Consider the following 25,459-nt stretch of genomic DNA (forward strand, 5'->3'; position numbering starts at 1 on the left):
TTGATTTGTACTGATATCTAGACTAAGCCATGTATTCTGCTGCTGTAGCACGACCCTCTTTTGTTGGATATTATGTACAGTTGTTAGTTTGAAGCACTCCTCTGGTTTGAAGGATAGATACCTTTCTGGGATCAAGTGCATCCTAACTCACCTGCGCAGGATGTACTGATAATGATGATGGAGATGCTGTGCAGTATATATATATATATATCAATTAGGCTTCAAGTGCGTACTTGTTAGTTAAACCTATGGTTAAAATGTGACACTAAATACAACTAGTAAGTAGTACAGTAGCAGTACTAGTATACGTCGGTCAAATTATTCATCATGTCCACACATTGAATTGACGTGACAACACACTGCGCGTGAGGTGACACAAGAATCCCGGCGGCGTGTTCGGGTATTCTATACTTCAGATTTGGAGTACCACTTATCTGTCGAAATCTTTCATCATTCACTTAAAACAGTCGATTGATCATACATTGAGTACCATATAACTCGAATTAACCGATGCAAGTCGAAGAAGGATTGGCCGGTGCTGCTGGCTGGCGTCAAGTTCGATCCCACGGATCAGGAGCTGATCGAGCAACTTGAGGCCAAAGTGAGTGCTGACAACGCGAGATCTCACCCTCTCATCAATTTGTTCATACCAACCATTGACAGCGAGCATGACATATGATACACCCATCCTGAGAAACTTCCAGGTAAGACACCGATCGGCCGTCTACTTGCACAAACATATTCCTTTGTTTATAGCTCTATTTTTCTTTTTAGACGGAGACCTGGTGAAGCAATTACAATTTGACAGTTAATAAAAAGTGAAACAAGTGACTGCAACATGCCAAAGATGTTATGAAAATGCCAACTACATACACTAAAGCCTGTATTCGACAATACTGCAGGTATCACACTGAGTGGCCTAAGCAAGCATTTCTTCCAGCGCAATTCCAGGGCGTTCAAAAGGGGCACATGGACGCGTCGCAAGATACAGTCGGAGTGCGGCATGCACGCGATGTCGCACAATACCGGCAATACCTTTCCGGTGATGGTCAACGGCCGACAGACGGGCAGCAAAAATGTTCTGGTGCTGCACACCAACAAGAACTTCGACCAGCAGAGGACCAACTGGGTGATGCACCAGTACCACCTCGGGGACCTAGAGCAAGAGAAGGAGCGGGAGCTGGTCCTCTGCAAGATTTTCTACCAGACGAACACTAGGGCCAGGAGTAAAAAGATTATAAGTTAGTTTGGTATTGGTACTTGTACTACCTTGTCGTCCACAAGTTGGTATTGTTATTAACGATCTTTTTGTATGCACTTGGCATTTGCTTCCAACCATCATGCCGAGGGTCGACGTGGATATAAAGCTGAATCATTTGTTTCGAAACGAATTTTCAGGCACCTGGTTTTTATTTGTGGTAGCATAAGCACCTCCGTTCGAATTCCCAGTTCTCCAAATTTTTCGAAACAAGTGCATGCACTTATTATCACGATGAAAAAGCAATATCCCTGCTGCATCCTAGTTATCAGTCTGTACTTGCATAATACTCTCGTTTATTGAGAACGTATATTGTTTTTTCAGGTCGAGCAAGTTTCAACTGGGTTGTAGACTGCCCAGGCTTCGTTTTGTTTTTAACAGGCCCAGCCCATGACGACAACGGGGCACAAAGTTCCAGCAGGTATCTACTGGCCTCTGGCTTGCCAGCGTTAGTTATATTTTGTCTTACAACATCCGCAGACAGTTTTTTTACTGAATCAAACACACAGCCCATGTCTATTTTCCTCTTGAAACGCATGTCCTACATCCGTTTTCTAATCTCTACCTATAGTTTTACTAGTTCATATGCACATATCATTATATTGAAAATACATAAAATTCCCTTTTCATATTTACATCCTTATTTTTGTTGTTGCTTCCCTCCCAGCGCTGATTTTTTTACCACTGGTTTTCCCTTAAACCAACTCAATTGTCCCACGTCTTATTTGCTTACAAAAACAAAACGATTTTTTTGGCAAATAAATAAGTTCTTAAAAAAATGTTTATCATTTCGGGATTACAAAAGTTTGGACTCCACCGAAATATGCAAAATAAGGTTGAACTTTTTGACCGTGGTCCCGGGCAAAAAATGGGCTGTAATAAATTATTTAAGAATTAGGAAATGGGCTGCAAATTATTAAAAAATAGCAAATGGGCTCTATGTTGTCTGCCACAGATTTGGAGGCTGACTTGTGGGCCTACTAAGTTCATGCGTACACAAGGTTTCTCAAAAAATAAACTTAGTCAAGAATCGACTCTACCAGCGTGAGACCGTTAGATGTCAATCTAATGGCAATCGTGCTTCTTCGGTCTCTGATCTTCCTGCCCCAGCCGCCCAAACCAGCGCCGTCGGAACCGCCTGCTCCCGCCTCCCGTGGCCGGCTATGCTGCCGGGCAGGCCTCACGGCCCCATCATATACTCGCATCCCCGGCATGTCTATCCCTCTACTCAATCACACCTCCTGTTATTTTCTGGCGACGGCAGCCGAACCAGTCAACCCTCGTACTCTCCACCGTGTGGGCAACCACTGCCGTGTCTTCCACGGCTCCGTGTCGTTCCCTTAGTAGGCCTCACCGTCATCCACCGCCCTGGTGCTCTCGGCGCGGCCTGGTCAACGTGGTCAACGAACGACATCCATCGGAAGTGGACTGTACGTGGAGAGGCTGACAGCTGGGTCCACGGCCGCACACAAGGAAATGCCTCCTTATTACGCGCAAAATAATGATTCCTCCACCTGACATCTGGGACCCGCCAAAAGGGCCTCTGTATTTCGTGAAAAAACGTTCCCTGCACTGACAGGTCGGACCCACCAACTATATCTTCGCACGCAAGGAAGTGCCTCCTTATTGTGCACAAAAAAATGAATACCCCATGCCAGCTGGGACACACCACAGTGGGAGGCTGACTTGTGGGCCTACTAAGTTGACGGGGACGGAGGGCTTTGTCAACTTAGTCAATATATGAACGATTCTAGCTCCAGTGACCGTACAATGTCCATCCAACGGCCGTAGTGCTTCTTCAACCTCTAGTCTTCTTGCTCCAGCCGCCCAAACCAGCGCCGGTCGTGCCGCGTGCTCCTGCCTCCCGTGGCCGGCTGTGATGCCGCGGAGGCCTCACCGCTGGCCAGGCCATCCCTCTACTCACCCACACCCCATGTTATTCTGCGACGACGGCAGCCTCACACCGCAGCCGAACCAGTGAACCCTCGTACTCCTCTCCGCATGGGCATCCACTGTCGCGTCTTCCCTGGCTCTGCGTCATCCCCTTCCTAGGCCTCGCCGTCGTCCACCGCCTTGGTGTTCTCGGCGCGGCGTGGTCAATGTGGTCAACGACCGACTTCCATCGGAAGAGTACTGTACGTGGAGAGGCTGACAGCTAGGTCCACGGCAGCCGCAAGGAAGTGCCTCCTTATTACGTGCAAAATAATTATTTCTGCACTTGACAGCGGGGACCCACCGGACGAGCCACCGTATTTTGCGAAAAAACGTTTCCCCCTGACTGCTGGGACCCACCAGCTACATCTTCGCACGCAAGGAAGTGCGTCCTGGCAAAAAAAACGATTTGCCCCTGACTGCTGGGACCCACCAGCTATATCTTTGCACGCAAGTGCCTGACAGTCGGAACCCACCTAGTCGAAGCGTACGTAGCGTTGTCATTCTGGTCGCGAACGTGTACGTACATACTGGTCGATGTAGAGTGCGCACGTGTCGTAGTAGAGACGCGCATGTAGCATGTACACGTATGTACAGCTGCCAGTGTGCAAGAAAGGAAATACGGCCACGTACGTACATACAGGCAGGGTCTCGAACGCCTGCTTGCGCATACGTACGGCCAGGGCTCGTATACATGGCTGGGTCGGAATGGAGAAACATCATTGTCATCATGTTCATGGTGAGCCAACCGGCTGGGTCGGAACGGAATGCGTCGTCGTGTTCATCGAGATGGCTTGGATGGAACAGACGATGGAAACGAGGCCTGACGTACCACAGAACGGAGGAAACGGGCTTGTGTTCGACCGGCCACAGTCGAAACGGGATCCTGTTCATCGGGAGGGGTTTGGCGTACCGCAAAACGGAGGAAACGGACTTGTGTTGGACCTCCTACGGTCGAAACGGGGTCCTGTTGATCGGGAGGGGTGTGGCGTACCGAAAAACGAAGGAAATGGACTTGTGTTGGAGCGCTACGGCCGAAACGGGGTCCTGTTCATCGGGAGGGGTGTGGCGTACCGCAAAACGGAGGAAACGGACTTGTGTTGGAGCGCTACGGTCGAAACGGGGTCCTGTTCATCGGGAGGGGTGTGGCGTACCGCAAAACGGGACTCCACGGGATACTGTTCATCTCCACCGTCGACCCCCTCCAGCCTCCACGGGCTACTGTTCATCCACCGTCGACCTCCTCCAGCCTCCACCTGCGACTGTTCATCCACGGGCTCCTGTTCATCCAGCCTCCACCGCGCGCTACTCCACCGGCTACTGTTCAATCAGCCCTCTCCACGGGCTCATGTTCAACCACCCCTCCACGGGCTACTGTTCATCAAGCCCTTCACCATCTACTGTTCATCCAGCCCTCCACGGGGTGGTCCTGTTCATCCAGCCCTCCACGGGGTCTTGTTCATCCAGCCCCAACCGGCTCGATCGATCGGGGTCCTGTTCATCCAGAGGCAACACCACGGGATTCTGTTCATCCACCCCCATCAGGAACTGTTCATACAAACCCCCCAGCAACGCTCACTGTTCATCCAGAGGCAGCATCGGTCGGCTTCAGTTAGCAGCAGTAGCGAAGGAATCGCTTGATCGGGTTCAGTTAACAGCCATCGATCGATCGCTCGGGTTCAGTAACGCGTAGCTTGCAGTGCAATCGCTCGGGTTGAGTAGGTGAACGCCTCGCTCGATCGGGTTCAGTTAGAGCCCAACGCCTCGCACCCATGCATGTGCGTGTACGAGAGAAACGCGCAAACCTCCGTGCATCGCTCGGCCCCGACCACCCACCGTAACCGGGAACACCCAGATATTTTCCTCGCCCTCGCTTCTACCACGGTTTGTTCCGTCATGGACGGCCCAAAGAATATCATGCAGCTGCGTCTCCGGCCCGCCCAGGACGAAAACCCATTTTCTATCGTGATTTTTTATCATAGAAGTAGGAGCCCACCACATCTATGATGATACCGGGTTTTGTCACAATTATCGTCATAGAAGTGTCATAAGTATGACAGAAAAAATTTTGTTCGACCCAAAATGTCATGGATGTGTCTTCTTTTGTAGTGTGATCTTCTGCCTTTGCAGATGCCCATAATAGGAATTTTATATGTACATATTATATCTTCCTCTGCCATTTAATTTTGCTCAGTTAAGCTGTGTGTTATAGTTTTGAGCGAGTTCTGGGTTCATGCTAATATTTGCACTCCTTATTTGCTGCTCAAAGGTAGAATCTAAATATGTAGTATGTATTCTTAATTTAAGAGTACGAGCAACGCTGATTTGTTTCAGTGATTACTGAATTTAGAAACACCTTTGTATGTCCCTGTTGTTGATATAACAAGGCCTGGTATGTTTCAATATATTCCAGTAATTTACATAGTGCTCCTGTACTATTGATTTAAGACACTGAAGATAATTCCAGGCTTGTGCATTGTTATTAACTAACATAAGATTAATTGCTGGCATTTACCGCTATATTTTCTTTTGGAGTTGTGGACTGAACAAAAAATGATGTATTTTCTATAGCCAACTGTGTACTTGCTTCACGACTAAAACTGTTGATGTAGCTTACCTAGACAGAGGAAGAAAGAGCATGGCGGCCATATTTACAAGGCTCATGATGCAGAAGTGCTAGACGAAGCAAACGAAGTCCCATGTCGAACCGCGGGCTGGGCTGACATGGTGTGAGACTTGCAGTTAGCAGAAAAGGTGAATTAGACAGATGGAGATTTAGCAGTCGAGTGACTGGGTGAGTAGGTACCTGCACGTATGGTCGATTAGTTTAGCTAGAATGTCGACGATGACCTTGGTGAAGCCCGAGAGGAGAGAATCAATCGATGAGACCAGCCTGCAGGATATGAATCGCGTGGACGATGAACCTCATCGGGACTTGCCGTGCCTAGCTAGCTCTTGCCGCCATCAATGCCCAATGGCGAGCATCCCGGAGCTTTTGCCACCGCCACACCCTGCCCCGCTGCTTCCTCTTCTCCTCCGCCTCTCTCGCAGCCTCGCTTCCTCCTACTCAATCGAGCTCCTCACCTCCTCCGCCGGCTTCTCCCTCTCCAGACCGCCCTCTGCTTCGAGTGGAATCGATTCCTCACCAACGCGTGCTGCGCAGGCGAGGAGCCGGCGAAGGGGGTGCCTCGCCGACGCATGTTGCGCTGGTGAGGAGCATCGAATCCTACTGCTAGTGGAGAGGAGACGGATGAGCCACGCTGGGGCGGCTCGAGTCGGCGGCGAGAGCAACAAATGCACTAGGGAGATGGGGGAATGGTGGAGGTGTGGAATGAGCACGGAGATTCGAGAAAGTTAGAGAAGGAGAGTGAATCTCAGACTTCTCAGTCCACGGCACCGCTGTGGTGCCAAGTGCAGGTGCACACGCGTGAGCAGAGATGGGTCTGACAAACGTACACTTTATTATTGCATTGTCCTGTTATTCAAGGATCAGTAATAGAAGTTGCTGCAACGGTCCTGACTAAAAATTGCTTCATACAGCTCCTTCTGTTTTACCTGATTGTTATCTATAGGATGATGATAATTTGCTTATTATCATGCTTTGCTTCCAAATTACTTTACCTGTCATCCCACTTACTTCATCCAGTAATCTGTAGCTGGATTATTGTGGACCTGGGTTAGAGGAAGCAAAAAAATTATAATTCTATTATGTTTTCTTACAACTGCACTGATGAAATGTATGAGTTGTTAGTCGAATGAAGCTGAGGGTAAAAAAATTGTGGGAAAAAATCAATGTATACGATTAGTAGTAGGAGAGATTAAGTTTTTTTTTTCAAAGTTCAGTTTGATCCACATTTCTGTATGGTTTAAATTCATTATACTGAATGGCTTGTTCATCCAAGCTCCAGCAAAAATAGGACAGATTGTTCAACAATCTTAAGCGAGACTATGCTCTATAGAAATCTCTACCATTGTTCTATTCTTTTCAATGGGACTTCTTCAGAGATAATAACTTCGTGTTAACAATGCATGGTGTGGCCGCCCTCTATAGTGATAATAAATTGTGTCCATGTTTTGGTCACTATATTTCGTAACAGTTTTTAAGTTCATGGTTCCATCGTCTAATCTTGTGGTAAGACGGTCTTGGATGATCCACCTGCATGGTGTATTGTCTCTAATAATTGACTAATTTTACATGTAAAATTTTATGCAAAATAAAAAATCAACACATCTCGAACCTATCAGTAAAGCGCGGCATGCCGCCGCACACTACCCGCTAGTCAATTACTAGCGAACTTGGAGTAGCTACCAAAGCAGTCACAGCAAGACGCGGAAACAAGGAGACCTCAAAAAACCACAGGAAGGCTGGCCCCAGACACCAGTATTGCATTCCATTTAATAGTCAGTGTTGACATCCAAACACGGGCAGCCATTTTTTAGTCAAAACTATTTAAGTCTGTGAAATCATGTGCGATGCGCAACATTGGCAAGTGCTTAGTAGAACATTGATTTGGATACTCTGGGTGATATGGATACTTGTGCGGTTATTGGTATCTTATATTGGGCTGAATACTTTGCTAATGGTGTGCTGATCCATTAGCTTCTTGTGTGAAAATATGGCGTGAGTTGTGTGAAACTTACCCTGAGTCAAGTCGTGGACTTGTGCTCGTACTGGTTATTGTTGAGTTCACTTTCAGGTGTTGCCAGAGCTAGGCGAACGTGGTCGATGACGGGATCGAGGGACGAAGCTTAGAGAAGCTGAGGTCCGGGGATCATGGTCATGCGGGGCGTTCGTGCGAAGGAACAATGGAAGTGGAGGATACGATGATCCGGGAGGGAACCGGTTTGTCGTACATGGCTTGTACCGGAGATGTACGGTACTGAAGACGTCACGAGGTGCAAGGCGTGCACATGTGTTTACGCGCACGGCAGCGGCAACAGATCGATCGGGCGAGTCAAGCAGGTGCGGCCCAGTCCAGCGCGGGCAGCCCGTATGGCAGGCATGCGGATCGATGGAAGGCGGCGTGCGCGACGGAGGCAGTCAGCCAGGCTCAGCTGAGCGTACATAGGCTAGAGGCCAGGAGGAGCAGGCCCAGCGTGGCCCATGCAGCAACGAGGTGAGCGGCCAGGCTCACGCACGAGAGCAGACACTGCTCGTTGCGGCGTCTGGTGCTGAGCGCTTGGTCCAGCGCAGGATTTTGTTTTTCTGCCGTCTGTTTCGTTTCAGAGATGGACTCTATTTTTAGGGTGCTGTCTAGCTCTTTAAATAGAGGGGCGTAGGCTAGGTTTTTGGGTGTGTCTCAGGAGAGGAACTCAGATCTTTAGCCTAGATTTATTGGAGAGTTCTTGGATGCTGACACGCATTTTCTGTAACCGATCGACATCGTGGCAATAAAGTGATCTTTGGCGGTGTCATCTCTGGGCTTCTCTAATCTCGGTGAAATCTCCGTGTTAGATCTCTCTAATACTTTGCTGCAGGTTTTTCACGAGATCAAGGGAAGTTTGTGGTGCGATTAATCTATCTTTCTTGCTAATTCTCGAAATTAGATCTAGATTGATTTTCGCAGTCTTCTGTCAGCTGTTACTGTTCTGATCATAACTTTTGATTGGTAACTCCGTTTAAGCTGATTCTTGTTGTGTTGAATAGATAATTTCCGTAGCTTTAATTGGAGTACTCATACGCATTTTTTGGTTCAGCAGATCTTGATATACAACTGTTTTACCATCTTGAACAGATTAGAGTTTCAGGGTTTGAAATTTGGGAAAAGTTATAATTTGCTTCCACGCAATCATTCACCCCCCCTCTGATTGCCTATCTCGATCCCTCAATTGGTACTAGAGCAAGGTTTTTCTAATTTATCTTAACCGGTTGATTAGAATTGCTAGACATGGATAGGTATTATACCAAACCCTGTATTTTCGATGGTGTTGATTTTCAGTTCTGAAAGGCGAAGATGAAGGCATACATCATGGCGGAAAGTTACGCCATCTGGGAGAAAGGCGCCAAGCCCTACGTGCTTCCCGCAGACGATGCGATCACGCCAGCAAACTTGGTTCATGTGGAGAACAACTACAAGGCGAGGAACTTCATCATCCAAGGTCTACAACAGAGTGACTTCGACCGTGTCTCTCACCTTGCATCCGCTCATGAGGTATGGAACGCACTTTGTAGCTATCATGAAGGATCAAACTCAGTTAAGGAAGTGCGTCAGGACATGTACAAAAAGGAGTACATGAGGTTTGAGATGAAAACAGGTGAATCTTTGGATGAATTTTTTGCTCGCTTTAATAAGATTCTCAGCAATTTACGTGCATTAGGTGTTACCTATACTGAAGCTGAGACTTCTAGGCAGCTTTTGAGTGCTTTAGATATGTCCATCTGGGAGATGAAATTTACATCTATTAGAGAGTCTACTGTCATGAGCACACTTACACTTGATATCTTATATTCAAAATTGAAAACTCATGAATTAGATATTCTTGCTAGGAGAACTGGTTCTAAATCAATTGCTCTTGTTACTAACCCTACCAGCTCAAATGATGGTACTTCTTCGCATTGCTATGCACTGTCTTCTTTGTCTCAACTAACTGATGAACAGCTAGAGCAATGCCCAGAAGAAGAATTGGCACTCCTCACTTCTCGTTTTTCACGTGCCCTACAAAATGTTCGCTCAAGGAAGAGAGGTGGGAACAACGCTCCAAGGTGTTTTGAATGTGGTGATCCCAACCACTTTCGCCAAAACTGCCCCAAGTTTTTATCCAAGATGGCGAAAGAAGGGGATAGGGATAATTCTGTCAAGGAGAACAAGAAGAATAAGCACACTTTCAACATCAAGAATAAGAAGAGGGGTGACTTTGCTCGAGCAGTGGCTCAAAGTATTTTCTCGGTCATCGATGAATATGGTGAACCATGCTTGAGTGATGTGGACATCGAATCCGATGAAGATGATGCAACCAAAGCCAAGCACGACATTAGTGGGATGTGTCTTATGGCTACTAGCAAAAGCGCTACCTCCTGCGACGACTACAACAGCGACAACAACAATGAGGTAGAACTGTCTTATGATGAATTACTTGAAAGTGCCAGCAAGTTGAGCTCCTTACTAGATCATGCCACTAAAAGAATTAAGAAATATGACTTGAAAATTGCATCTCTGAATTCTGAAATTACTAGACTTAAATCTATGATTCCTGATGATGATTCTTGCAAGTCTTGTAATTCTATCTATTCTGAGCTTACATCTTTGCGTTCTATTCACGATGATACTCTTGATAAGCTTAGAAATGCATTAGAAAACAATGAGAAACTTGTTGTGCATAAACGTAAAGAAATTAATGATGTTAGCATGGATACTTCTGATTTGACAGATTCAACTTCTTGTAATAATTGTCATATTCTTGAATTGAAGTTGAAAGATGCAAATGCTAGGGTTTCTCATGTTGAAAATGCTTTACATATCCATGAGGTTTTGTCGTGTGCTAATTGTAAAAATGGGAAACAAGCCATGGATGCTGCTTGTGATAATTGTCTTGCTTTGTCTCCTCAAGTTAATTATCTACAAGCTTCTTTGCAAAAGTTTTCTAGTGGGCATAAAAATCTGAATATGATTTTAGATAAGTCTAAAGTGAGTAAAAATAAGACATGACTTGGTTTCAATGCTCATGCTCACTTCAAGGCTAATCCTCCCACTATTGTTAAATCACTTGGCAATGGAATTTTTGAAACATCTGATAAGCCAACCAATGTGATTTTTAAATCTGCCGGCATAATGTCTAATGCTCCTTCACCTAGTGCAAATGTAGCTGATACACCACATGATAAACCTGAAAGTAGGTACAATTGCACTTTTTGTGGTAAATCTGGACATGTTGTAGGTTCCTGTTTTAGACTAGCTAAACTTATTAAGAAAGAAAGAAATAAAGCTAGATCTAATTTCTTTCAGGCACATTATGTTCAACATAATTCCGTTGCTCCGCAGTTTGTGCCTAGGGTGAATGTTTCACCTTCTACTACTACTTGCATGAGACATGTAAAATCTGTCCCAATGTATAAAGAAACTCGTGCGTTGCCTTCTCGCCGCATGTCTCAGTACTGGATACCTAAAAGTTTTTTATCTAACTCCAGTACTGAGACCTCGGCATGTGTTTGTTGTTTGTAGGCACTTCGCGCGAGGAAGGAGAACATATGGCTCGTGGACTCCGGTTGTTCTCGTCACATGACCGGTGATAAAAAATGGTTCTCCTCCCTCACACGTGCATCTCGGGCTGAGAGTGTAACTTTTGGAGATGCTTCTACTTCTACTGTTGTAGCAAAAGGTACAGTAAAGGTAACCGACAAATTTATGTTCAAAGATGTTGCTTTGGTTGAAAATCTGAAATACAACTTGTTGTCGGTTTCACAAATGATTGATGAGGATCTTGAAGTTTCATTTAAGAAAAATGCTTGCAAAGTTTTAGATGCTTCAGATGATCTTGTCTTTAAGATATCACGCTTTGGGAGAGTTTTTAAGGCTGATTTTCATGCTTCTTCAAATGTTAAGTTTAGGTGTCTAGTTGCCAATACATCTACAGATTTATTCTTTTGGCATCGTAGACTTGGGCATATTGGTTTTGATCATCTCACTCGTATAAGTGGTATGAATCTTATAAATGGTTTGCCTAAACTTAAGAGAGAAAAAGATTTTGTATGCTCTCCTTGTAGACATGGTAAGATGGTTGCAGGTTCACATGCACGCATTACCAGTGTCATGACTAACGCTCCAGGACAACTTCTACATCTTGATACGGTTGGTCCATCAAGGGTACAATCTTTTGGTGGTAAGTGGTATGTTTTGGTTATTGTTGATGATTATTCAAGATATTCTTGGGTTTATTTTATGGCATCTAAGGATGAGGCTTTTAGTCACTTTAAGAGTCTTGTGCATAGACTAAGTGTTGAGCACCCAGGATCTTTGAAAACAATAAGAAGTGATAATGGAACTGAATTTAAGAATTCATATTTTAATCACTTTTGTGATGAATTTGTCATTGAGCATCAATTTTCTTCACCTTATGTACCACAACAAAATGGTGTAGTGGAGCGTAAGAATAGAACTCTAGTTGAGATGGCCCGTACTATGCTTGATGAATTTTCTACTCCTAGAAAGTTTTGGGCTGAAGCTATATCTACTGCTTGTTATGTTTCAAATCGTGTGTTCTTGAGATCTAAAATTGGCAAAACACCATATGAACTACGATTTGGGCGTAAACCTGTTGTATCTCACCTAAGAGTTTTTGGTTGTAAATGCTTTGTGCTTAAATCTGGCAATCTAGATAAGTTTGAATCAAGATCATATGATGGCATTTTCCTTGGATATCCTACTCATTCACGTGGTTACCGTGTTTATGTTTATGAGACTAACCGACTAATGGAAACCAGTGAAGTGACTTTTGATGAGGCTAGTTCTGGCTCTAGTCCTCGTATTTATGATGCAGGAACATATGTTCAGGGTGAGGAAATCTTTGTAGATGATGAAGATGACGAGGAGGATGACGTGCCCCCTGCTGTCCCTGCGCCAACTGCAGCTATTCCTACACCTACAACAACTGCTGCTACAGCTGGACATCCTCAAGAGTCTACTTCAACTACAAATGTTGGGGATGAGCATGCTGCGGAGTCAAATATTTCAGCACCCCGACATATTCAGAAAAGGCACCCTCCTGAGCAGATTATTGGAAGCATGGCTGAGAGAGTCACACAGTCAAGGTTTATCGATTCTGACTATCATACTCATTCAGCATTTGTTGCTTCTTTTGAGCCCAAAGATATATCTCATGCATTAACTGATGAATCGTGGATCAATGCCATGCATGAGGAATTAGAAAATTTTGAGCGTAACAAAGTTTGGACTTTGGTTTCACCTCCTTCTAGTCATACTCTTATTGGAACTCGTTGGGTTTTCAAAAACAAACAAAGTGAGGATGGTGTTATTGTTCGCAACAAGGCTAGGCTGGTTGCTCAGGGTTTTACTCAAGTTGAAGGTCTTGATTTTGACGAAACTTTTGCTCCTGTTGCTAGATTGGAAGCTATAAGAATTTTATTGACATTTGCTGCATCTAAAGGTTTTAAGCTTTATCAAATGGATGTTAAAAGTGCTTTTCTTAATGGCTTTATTGATGAGGAGGTTTATGTTAAGCAACCACCTTGTTTCGAGAATCCAAAGTTTCCCAACCATGTTTATAAACTTTCAAAAGCTTTGTATGGTTTAAAACAAGCCCCACGTTCATGGTATGATAGGCTGAAAACGTTTTTAATTGGAAAGGGGTTTACCATGGGTAACGTTGATAAAACACTCTTTGTACTCAAACATGGCAATGATCAAATTTTCGTACAAGTTTATGTTGATGATATTATCCTTGGGTGTGCTTCTCATGCTTTGGTGTCAGAATTTTCAGAAACTATGAGCAGGGAATTTGAAATGAGCATGATGGGTGAACTTACTTACTTTTTGGGACTGCAAATCAAACAAACAAAGGATGGCACCTTTGTGCATCAAAGTAAGTATACGAAGGATCTTCTACGGCGCTTTGGGATGGAAAACTGCAACCCTATTATGACACCAATGGGATCTACGGCGTCACTTGATCTTGATGAGGAAGGTGAACCTGTTGACCAAAAGATGTATAGGAGTATGATTGGTTCACTTCTTTATCTCGCCGCTTCTAGACCGGATATACAATTTTCTGTATGCTTGTGTGCACGGTTTCAAGCTTCCCCATGTGCATCACATCTACAAGCTGTCAAGCGGATCTTCAGGTATCTACATGGCACCCAATCTTTTGGCATTTGGCTTTCTGCTTCCTCGAGTATTTCATTGCGTGCATTTTCAGACGCTGATTTTGGAGGTTGTAGAATTGATAGAAAGAGTACATCTGGCACATGCTTATTTTTGGGTGATTCATTAGTACTTTGGTCTTCTAAGAAACAAAGTTTTGTTGCACAATCTACTGCTGAAAGTGAATATGTAGCTGCTGCTTGTTGTTGCTCACAGATTTTGTGGATAATAGCTACAATGAAATATTATGGGGTTACTCTAGAAAGTGTACCACTTTATTGTGATAACACTAGTGCTATATGTATTGCTAAAAACCCTGTGCAACATTCTCGAACTAAGCACATAGACATAAGATATCATTTTCTTAGAGATCATGTTGAAAAAAGAAATGTTGTGCTACATTTTATAGATACTGAACGTCAATTGGCAGACATTTTCACTAAACCATTGGATTCTTCTCGGTTTGCTTTTCTTCGAGGTGAACTTGGAGTAATCAAACCATACGGGATGGTTTGAGGGGGAGTTGAGTCTTTTTGTAACATATGTAAAATACTTTTTCACTTGTGTGTTTCTAGTTATAATTGGTATTTTCATGTTGCTTCTTTTTCAGTTTTTTTCCCGATAAATGAAAAAAAATCTGAAAAAGTAATGAGCATTGTATTTTATCCTGGAATGACATTTTGCAATCATGTTTATGCTTTGAGGAAATTGTCATTTTACATGTATGCTCGTATAAGGTAGTTTATCACATGGCTTTCTAATACGAATGATAACTTGAACTAAATCTTGTCATGGTTAAACTTTGTTAGCCGTGTTGGTCTTGGTTACTCAATTACTATCAATGATGAATCTATTAAAGTATCAAGATTAAAAATATGCTGTCAAGCAAGTTTTATAAAAGATATGCCAATGTCACACTGCATCTTCACGAGACTGCTTACCATTGCACTTTGGTATGAACTTGGAAGTTGTTGTTGTTCTTGAAACCTTTGTCTTAAGCTTCTGATTGCCTGCCATTGTCTTAAGCTTCTGATTGTTATTGTACTCTAAACATAGGCTTGGCATGGTACTTTGAATATAGGCTTGGCAAGGTTGAATTGACATGGCATACAACTTCTTTGGAAATTAAGTTTCATATTTTTATAAATGCTTTTAATATAACTTGCTCAAGTGATTGCGTATTCCAGTATTGACATAGTTGATAAAGGAAGACCGTTCCTTGTAATAAATCGTATTCATGTGTGGATTGCATTATACTTGTATACATGTCGAGTACAAATACTTTTTGCATGACTTGGACGTAGAATTGTCATTTTCATGATGTCTTATAATGCTCATTACAACAACAAAAAATTGAAATATGACAAAATACAAAAAGATTTTCCCTTTTCTAGCTTATAGAATTTCTTTTTAGGGGGAGAGTTCGTTTTGTGGTTTTGATGAAATTCATTGTCAAAGGGGGAGAGATTTCCAACACATATTCACACCACATTTTTTTACACAATGTTCTGTTGTGTTCTTATTTTTGGATCTTTTGTTGATCTTCAGTTTTTTTTTCACTTTTGTCTTTTCAAAACTCTGAAAATCTGAAAGTTAAGTGAATGTGGATGCCAATCAATGTTTGGTGTTTATGTGATGTTGCCAATGTTTTCATCAAGGGGGAGATTGTGAAATCATGTGTGATGCACAACATTGGCAAGTGCTTATTAGAACATTGATTTGGATACTCTGGGTGATATGGATACTTGTGCGGTTATTGGTATCTTATATTGGGCTGAATACTTTGCTAATGGTGTGCTGATCCATTAGCTTCTTGTGTGAAAATATGGCGTGAGTTGTGTGAAACTTACCCTGAGTCAAGTCGTGGACTTGTGCTCGTACTGGTTATTGTTGAGTTCACTTTTAGGTGTTGCCAGAGCTAGGCCAACGTGGTCGATGACGGGATCGAGGGACGAAGCTTAGAGAAGCTGAGGTCCGGGGATCATGGTCATGCGGGGCGTTCGTGCGAAGGAACAATGGAAGTGGAGGATACGATTATCCGGGAGGGCACCGGTTTGTCGTACATGGCTTGTACCGGAGATGTACGGTACTGAAGACGTCATGAGGTGCAAGGCGTGCACATGTGTTTACGCGCACGGCAGCGGCAACAGATCGATCGGGCGAGTCGAGCAGGTGCGGCCCAGTCCAGTGCGGGCAGCCGTATGGCAGGCATGCGGATCGATGGAAGGCGGCGTGCGCGACGGAGGCGGTCAGCCAGGCTCAGCTGAGCGTACATAGGCTAGAGGCCAGGAGGAGCAGGCCCAGCGTGGCCCATGCAGCAACGAGGTGAGCGGCCAGGCTCACGCACGAGAGCAGACACTACTCGTTGCGGCGTCGGTGCTGAGTGCTTGGTCCAACGCAGGATTTTGTTTTTCTGCCGTCTGTTTCGTTTCAGAGATGGACTCTATTTTTAGGGTGCTGTCTAGCTCTTTAAATAGAGGGGCGTAGGCTAGGTTTTTGGGTGTGTCTCAGGAGAGGAACTCAGATCTTTAGCCTAGATTTATTGAAGAGTTCTTGGATGCTGACACGCATTTTCTGTAACCGATCGACATCGTGGCAATAAAGTGATCTTTGGCGGTGTCATCTCTGGGCTTCTCTAATCTCGGTGAAATCTCCGTGTTAGATCTCTCTAATACTTTGCTGCAGGTTTTTCACGAGATCAAGGGAAGTTTGTGGTGCGATTAATCTATCTTTCTTGCTAATTCTCGAAATTAGATCTAGATTGATTTTCGCAGTCTTCTGTCAGTTGTTACTGTTCTGATCATAACTTTTGATTGGTAACTCCGTTTAAGCTGATTCTTGTTGTGTTGAATAGATAATTCCGTAGCTTTAATTGGAGTACTCATACTCATTTTTTGGTTCAGCAGATCTTGATATACAACTGTTTTACCATCTTGAACAGATTAGAGTTTCAGGGTTTGAAATTTGGGAAAAGTTATAATTTGCTTCCACGCAATCATTCACCCCCCCCCTCTGATTGCCTATCTCGATCCCTCAAAGTCTAATATAAGTTTTGCACCATATGATTTATATCTCAAGTACTTAGAGCATGGTTAATAATACAGTCAATTGCTGGCTATATCAGAGCAAGTATAATAAGGTGACGTAGGCGGGCTATAAGAGATGCCACATCAGATTTATGTCTAGGTGGAGGAAAGAGGAGAGGAGAGAGAAGAGAAGCGGGCTACAAGCTTACAGCCAGCTGTAGCACGAGCTCCAACACCCTTTGTGAGAGAAAGAAGTGGGCCATGTATTAATTGTATAGTATACTAGTATGTCTAACTATTGTACGAGTGGGCTATTGGGTTGGCTACAAGTGACATGGCAACTTCATATAGCCGGTTGTTGGCTATACTATTAACCATGCTCTCATGTTGGCATGTCATTTATAGCCAACGTAATAGTCAACACATATAATAGTACCTATAAGAAAGTACTACTTTATCAACATATGACCCACATTTCATTCTCATAAAGTATCTTGGAGCTCGTGCTACAGCCGGATGTAAGTTTACAACCCGCTTCTCTTCTCTCTTCCAACTCAACAACAATGTAATATTTAAATCCTTACAACCCGCTTACATCACCCTATTATACTTGCTCTTACGCGCATGGGGAGCAATTTCGAAATTATTAATTAAGGGTTACCCTTTGCAAAGATCACTTCCATATACTCACGTGCTCACAAATGACGCACTGCACGAAGCATGGGAGTTTTTTTTCGTAGATTCATTTATTTAGAACTTTTTATCTTTTGAATCCCTTGTCCAAATCCTGAACCATTTTTACCGTTTGTTTTCGTACGTCAAGATCTTCGAAACTAGATCTCCTGTTTATGTTTCAACAAATCTTTTTTAGAAAAAATAGAAGAAAATGGAATAAGAAAAACCCAGAGCCGAAGCACGTTTTCTACGCTCCACGAGAAACAAATTTGTGCTTCTCATGGAAGCACATTTTCTTCCTTTTTGAGATGTTTGTGCTTCTCGCGGAAGAAAATATGTGCCTGCATGAAAAACAAATATGTACTTCTCGTGGAAGCATAATTTTTTCCCTTTTTGAGAAGAACATTTATGCTTCTCGCTGAAGAAATATGTCTTCTTGTGGAAACACGGTACTCGGACGACATCCTTTTAGGCGTGAAGAATGCCACCTTCAAGGTGGGGAGCATGGATAGAGGCGAGTATTTTGTTAGTATGGAGGTCTTCGAAAGGGCCATCAATTCCAAATGGGAGATTGTCACTGTGTACGGCCCCGCCGATCACCGTCGCTCTCGGACCTTCCTGGATGAGCTCAATAGGAAGATCTCGACAGCCCAACTCTCGGTGGTGGTAGGGGCAACTTCAACCTCATCTTATCCCCCACGGCCAAGAGTAATAACCTACTAAACTTCCCCCGAATGTAGTTGTTTAAAGACTGTATTGTCGATTGGTATGTCTGCAACGTATCTATAATTTTCACCTGTTTCATGCTAGTATATTATCAATCTTGTATGCTTTACATGCCATTTTATATCATTTTTGGGAACTAACCTATTAACTCAGTGCCCAGTGTCAGTTCCTGTTTTTTGCTTATTTCTTTGTTACGCGGAAAAACAATACCAAATGAAGTCTAAACACGATGAAACTTTATAGTGACTTTTTCTGGACCAGAAGAGACCCTAGAAGCTTTAGGGGGAGGCCAAAAGATCTATGACTGGGCCACAAGAGCACACGGCGCGCACCCAAGTGGGCGCGCCACCTGAGCTTGTGGGCCCCTTGGAGGTCCCCATTACCTAATTCCAGCTCAATAAATTCAGAACTATTTGGGAACCTTTAGAGAGAGACCTGAAACAATTTTATCGCTGTCGCAAGCCTCTGTTCTTTCGCGATCCCATCTGGAGGCCTCCGCCGTTACTCTGCCCGAGGGGGAATCCATCATGAAGGTCATCTTCATCAACCATGTTGCCTCCATGATGATGTGTGAGTAGTTCCCACGGAACCTATGAGTCCATAGGAGTAGCTAGATCTCGCTCTCTCTCCCCCCCTCTCTCTCTCTCTTCAATCTTCAATGCAATGATCTGTTCGGAGACCTATCCTATGTAATCTTTGCGGTGTGTTTGTTTGGATCGGATGAATTGTGGGTTTATGATCAGATTATTCATTACAAGTAATTAAGTCTTTTCTGAGATTTATTATGTGTGATTGTATAGACTTGCATTTCTCTCCGGTCTATCTATCTCTGCTGGCTAATAAGATTGATTTATCTTCAATGGGAGAGGTGCTTGGTGGTAGGTTCAATCTTGCGGTGACCTTACTCTGTGACAGGGGGAGTAGCAAGGCACGTATTGTATTGTGGCTAGTAAGGGTAAAATGATGGGGTTCAATCATATTAATTGGTTTTACTTTGTCAACATTATGTCATCATGCTCCAAGCATTACTCTTTTTGTTATGAACTTAATACCTTAAGATGCATGCTAGATAGCTGTCGATGGGTGGAGTAATAGTGGTAGATTTAGTAAGATTAAGGTTCTACTTGGCTAAGACGTAATGCCTATGAGTCGGTACTAAAATCGGCATGCCTCGGGTAGGGGGCCCCGAGCTGTGGATCTCGGATTGATGGGTAACAGGAGATGAAGGGGACAATATTTACTCAAGTTCGGCCCTTCTCAAAGAGGTAAAACCCTATGTCCTGCTTTGGTTGTATTGATGATGATGTATTGTGTACAGGCTTGATCTACCTCGAGATCCTATGTTGTGTTCTAACCTAAGGTGAGTAATGATGAATCTGTTTCTATGGACTAAACCCCCTTGCTTATACAGGCACCTGGGGTATCTAGGGTTATATATGGTCGGTTGCTAGCTGTGGAAACACATGCCAATAGCCGGAGCAATCCTTGAGGTACACGCATAGTCTTCGGCAGAGTCCATCTCCACCACGTCAGGGTTCGAGGCCTCCGAGTCCTTCCTTATGCAATCGGTGGGCCATAAGCTTAGCCCATGGACTGTGGGCCAACTAGGTTGGTACACCATAGTCCAGGACACCATCAGTAGCCCCTGAAGTTGTCTTCAGAGCCGGGGACAGCAATCTTCCTCGGACGAATGACTTCGGCTTGGGGTCTTCGACTTGACAGGCGAATTCTTCCCTCCTAATGTTCATTCATATGAACCTTGGGCCTTCTCCGTGTAAAGCCATTCTCCAAGCTCTCCTACTGACAGTGCAGCCCATCGATCGCAGACCTCAAGGGCCACATTTTATCAACCGAGATCTTTTAGATAGCTTAGACCTGAAGCCCTACTACTTGAGTGTGAATAGTGTTTATGCCCTGACAACTTTTTCCAAAGCGTCACCACTTATATCAAAGCGGGCCAGTTACTGCCACTCGAATCGCGGCCCAAGGCGGTTTTCCCATTGGCACGTTTCATCAAGGCAGAGACCGTGCCTCGTATTTTGGGGGGTATCATCAAGATTTGTTTCACCCCACGGGCGCTTAATTGCGCCAAGAGATGGAACGTGGTGATTAACCGGCGGGCAGAAGGGACTCCTGGTCTTTCACAGACGTATAAAAGCAAAGGGTAGCAATATCCCTTCCCCACACTCCCATTCCATCGCCATTGCACACAGCCTCCAGAGCTTCAGCGCCCAAATCCATTCTCAAAGCCTTCGCAAAACCTTTCCAACTCTTCGCAACTCCTTCTCCGGCGATGGCCGACACCGCCTTGAAGGGCCAGTGGGCGCACTCCACAATCGCGGAGGGCATCATCCAGGAGCTCCGAGCCGCACGACATCCCTGCAGAAGCGGCATGCCGGCCACTGGACCCCAATCAACAGATCCCCACTCCCAATCCAAGGAGAGGGTCATCTTTCTCCCCCACCTCGTCTGAGGTCTTGAGTTCCCCCTGCACCCCTTCGTGCGTGGGGTACTCTTCCACTACATGCTCGATTTCTACCATCTTGCCCCAAATTCAATTCTTCACCTTGTAGCGTTCATCACTGTCAGCGAGGCCTTCCTCTATGTAGAGCCGCACTTTGGCCTATGGCTGAAGACGTTCGGCATCAAACTGAAGAGCAGCGGCGACGATCTAGCAGAATGTGGAGGGGCGATGATTAGCAAGATCCAGAAGGTTGCTTGGTTCGAGGGCATCACCTTCGCGGAGACGATCAAGGGGTGGCAGCGGGAGTGGTTCTATATCACCAAGCCGCTCGCTGGCGGCCAGGCCAAAGTCCCAGCATTCTTGGTGGCCCCTCCAAGGAGGCTCATCTCTTGGATGAGGAAGGACCTGGATCGGGGCAACCTCAAAGAGGTGTCTGCTCTGCAAAAGAGGATCAAGTCTTTGATGGACAAGAAGAAGATCAAGCTGTTGGACGTGGTCGACGTCATGCTCCATCGCCGCATCCGCCCAATGTGGGCCTACACGCTCGAGGACGTGCCGAAAATACGACATTTCTTCCGTACTGACCTGGACGGGATGTGGACAATACTCTTTATGCCGTCCTATTGGTGCATTGATAGGCCCCTTATGTTTTGGAGTTTGTTGACATAAACAGTATGGGACTTATGTGTTTGCTAGCGCACGCAGAGTAACAGGTCCCTCAAATATCGAGGAGTTTGGTGCAAACGACAAAGATAACCTCCCTGCGTTCAAGCGAAGGTTATCACCGAAGATGATGTTAACAAGAGTGACCCCTAAAAATTGCTGAAGAACAAGTAATTGGTTCGGTGTCTGTCCGAGTAAGTTGACTACGTCCGAGGAGAATGAAGACGAAATGAAGATGTGGCATTTGTTTTGTTTTTCTTCTCTTTGTTGAGTCATAGGACCACCATACTATTAAGAGGGGTGTAGCGTTTGAAACTTTGATTCTCTGATGCTAAACCCAAATCCTATGGAAGTTGTGAGAGAAATCTCTTTGTGTTCCGAGCAAATACTTGCCAGGAAGAGACTGTGATTCTCTTCCTTACGAGAGATTCGTCTTAGATCAAGGAGTTAGCATTACTTGTTCCTCAAGTAATGTTACCGTTGCTCTGGCTGGACCGTGTGTCCAAAATGGTCATTTCCCATCTGGGAAGGCTGGGCTATAAATAGCCACCCCCCGCCAGCTTTATCCGGCGGCTGCTCCATTTGATTCTGAGAAGATTGTTGAGCAACTCACTGTCTGAGAGATTTGAGTTTAAAATCCACTGAGAGAAAACCACTAGAGCCGAAGAATTAGATAGTGGTTCAACATCACTCAAATCTAAGTCTAGTATGCTCCGCCTATTACTCTTCGGAGCTGCAAACTCCCTAGATGGTTAGGTGTCAATTTCTTCAGAGACCAAGAGATCGCCTTCAAGTATCTACCACGAGTAATTGGCATCGGTTGACTAATCGATTGTCGAGGAGAATAGGGTGAAGGGAGTTTATCTTACGTGTTAAGTCACAGCCCCTCCAACCAGTCGTAGTCCTTGTGCAGAAGGACGAACTGGTCGAACAAATACCCTGTCGGCTCAGGGGGGTGGAGGTTGAAGATGAACTGCAGGCCCTTGATTTCGTATCCAACGGCTGGAAAATCGATTGACCAGAGATGAAAAATATAGTCCTCACCTAATGCTGCTACACGACCAGCTGCCCCGGCTCTCGCACACGCTGCTACTGCTTTTCTGCTACTAGTGCATTCAATTTCGACAGTAAAATTCAGTTTCGACAGCAAAATTCAGTTTCGACAGTTAAGTTCACTTTCGACAGTTAAATTCAGTTTTGACAGTTAAGTTCAGAGATGAGCGGCAGATGTATTTTACATCTAGCACTTTGTGGTTATGTATTTTACATCATCTATTGGAGATGCTATTAGAATTTCACTCAGGTTAATGTTGTCTCTCCTGTCCTGCTTCAGCCTCGGCGCCGTACAACTCACCGGAGCTGCTCCAACGTCGAAACCCTCCATCACAGCGGAGCAGTACCCCGGGCTCCCTCTCAAGATGCCTAAGATCTTATTCCCCTCCTCCGACAGCCAAGTTAGCCGGATCATCCTCACCGACCAACCCAATCACGCTGAGATCGACATGGCTTCACTAAAGAGCTTGTACACTTGTTGCATCTCTTTTTTACTCTACATGTTATATATATTGTCCACTGAGCACAAGCAGTAACGTGAAATACGATTAGTTTCTCCTACTATATGACAAGCAGTGAGGTACCAGGAAACTTAGCTATCCATGATGGACTCTCTTGAACGCCATCATTATTTATCTCTGCGCGTTTGAGTTGTGCATTTGTCGATGGGCCTGGGAGTTGAGCTAGTAGGGCAGTGGCCTGGGTCCAAAGTAGTAAAATTAGCACAAAAACATTTTTTGAGTGTAGGTTTTTCCTTGCTCAAGCCTGCCTGCTAGAATCGCCAGTGCTTGAAAGGAAAAGTGAAGGAAAAACATAGGAATTGGAAAGTTTCCTATGGTACTACTATTCATGCATTTGGTTCAAAGGAACGGAGCAAAGGAAAACTGTAGGATTTGTTCCTTTAGTGTCTCCTTGAAAGAAAAACCGTAGGAATTTTAATATCCACTTGTCCTCCTTTTCAAATTCCTATTCATGAAGCACAAGACTAAGAGATAGGAGCATAATAGCATTATAACCGTACATTTTCTTGTGGTTTGACTTAATCTCACCATGCTTCTTTGCATCATGTGATCTTCCAATTCTAGTGAACCAAACACCCAGATTGGCAGAAATCCTGTGGTTTTAAATTCTCTGTTTTGCATGTGCATTCCTATCCTATTACTGTGTATTTCCTATCCCTGCGTTGTTGGAATCCTCCAATTCAAACGAGCCCTTACAGAATTAGTTCTCTTACAGATAGTTGTCAAAGAAAACCTTGTGTGGTTTGTCCCACTCCTGCTGCGTCGTCGTCCACCCCAGCTTAGCTGCTCCAACGACAGAAGGGTCCAGCACAGCAGGGATCCAGCCTCCAGACTGTCTTTCGCCACCTCAGATCTTCTTCCCCACCACTGGTAGCCATGACAACTGCATTACCATCATCAACCGAGCAGATGACCTCGAGGACTACACGGGTCCGCAAGAGAGGTCGCACTCTTTCGTGTCTGCTTACGTTATGCATCGCTTAATATTACATGCTACTTTACCGTCCTGTTCACCGATTAGACTCTGAGTCAGCTCCAAACTAATGGTCAAACTTGAGTTTTGAAATGGTTGTGGGGTATATATCGGGGCCGCACTCAATAGTATCTATCTACTATCTAGTTAATCTCTGGTGTCTACTATGAGTTTCATGTTGGGTGGGAAACAAATAGTAAAGAAGCCATTATCTGTATTTTTTAACTGAAGCCATTATCTGCCTGCTATCATTGGTTTTGGGTCTATCCACAGGTTGCTACCATCACTCTGGATTTCTGCATGCACTCCTTACATAATCTCACTATGTTTTATTCCTATGCATGTCAGTTATTGTACACAATGAAACTGAACATGTAGAGCAAAAGAAATGAGCCTTGCATGGCAATAAAATTTCATGCAGACGTCGCTCCATGGTAGGCGCAAAGGCAGCCTCCCTCCACCCATTTCGGATTGTAATCGAGAGGAAGATATCTGTTCTGAGGGGGATTCAGAAGGAGAAAACCACTCATATTTACCCCCTGAGGTCTTCGCTCTAACTTGGCATGCTGATGTTGGTTATATCATGCATATCATGCCTTGCATTGCTTACTTTATACATCAAATATGTCATCTGCTTAGTTTAGACATGCTTTGTGTGAATGCCATCTGTTTAGTTTATTCATCGTTTATGTGAATTATGCAACGCCATCTTGTTTAGCCAGGCATCATATATGTGAATTTTGCAATGCCATCCTACTTATCCACTCATCTTATATGTGAATTATGTCATGCCATCCTTTTTTTCGTTACATATTACATTTGTCAACAATGTTGGTACATTCAACTAATCTTCATGTGCATCAGCCATTTGACACGGTGATGGAAAATTCTAGAGTGAAAACAAGGTCTTCAGAGTAGACTATGCTATCCGACGAAGCGCATATCTTGCTGGTTACGGATAGCTCCTCAGAGGAGGATTCAGAGACACATGACCAGTCCTATTCCCACCCGAGGTGTATGCTCTAATTTGGCAGGGTTATATTGCTCATATCGTGCGTATGGTGTCTTGCATTGCTATGTCATTTGATTAGTTTAGACATGCTTTGTGTGAATGCCACCTGTTTAGTGTCTAATTACCATATATGTGAATTATGCATTGCCATCTTGTTGCAAGACATTATATGTGTGAATTATGCAATGCTATCTTGTTGCAAAGGCATTATATATGTGAATTATGCAATGCCATGCTGTTTAGCCAATCATCATGTATGTGAATTATATCATGCTATCTTTTTTTGTATTACGTGTTCCATTTGTCGACAACGTTTGTATATTCAACTACTCTTCCTATGCA

At 44.3% G+C, this 25,459-nt stretch overlaps 1 long non-coding RNA gene across 1 annotated transcript; it reads right to left on the reverse strand.

The window, feature by feature from the left end:
• Positions 1-371: 371 nt before the first annotated feature.
• LOC120962410 (uncharacterized) lies at positions 372-6,556 on the reverse strand. Its single transcript, XR_005753174.3, has 3 exons — positions 5,997-6,556; positions 5,808-5,909; positions 372-782 (listed from the first exon to the last, which is right to left on the reverse strand). It is a non-coding gene; the product is annotated as an uncharacterized lncRNA (long non-coding RNA).
• Positions 6,557-25,459: the final 18,903 nt, after the last annotated feature.

Source organism: Aegilops tauschii, chromosome 4 (genome assembly GCF_002575655.3).
Source record: "Aegilops tauschii subsp. strangulata cultivar AL8/78 chromosome 4, Aet v6.0, whole genome shotgun sequence".
Taxonomy (NCBI): Eukaryota; Viridiplantae; Streptophyta; class Magnoliopsida; order Poales; family Poaceae; genus Aegilops; species Aegilops tauschii.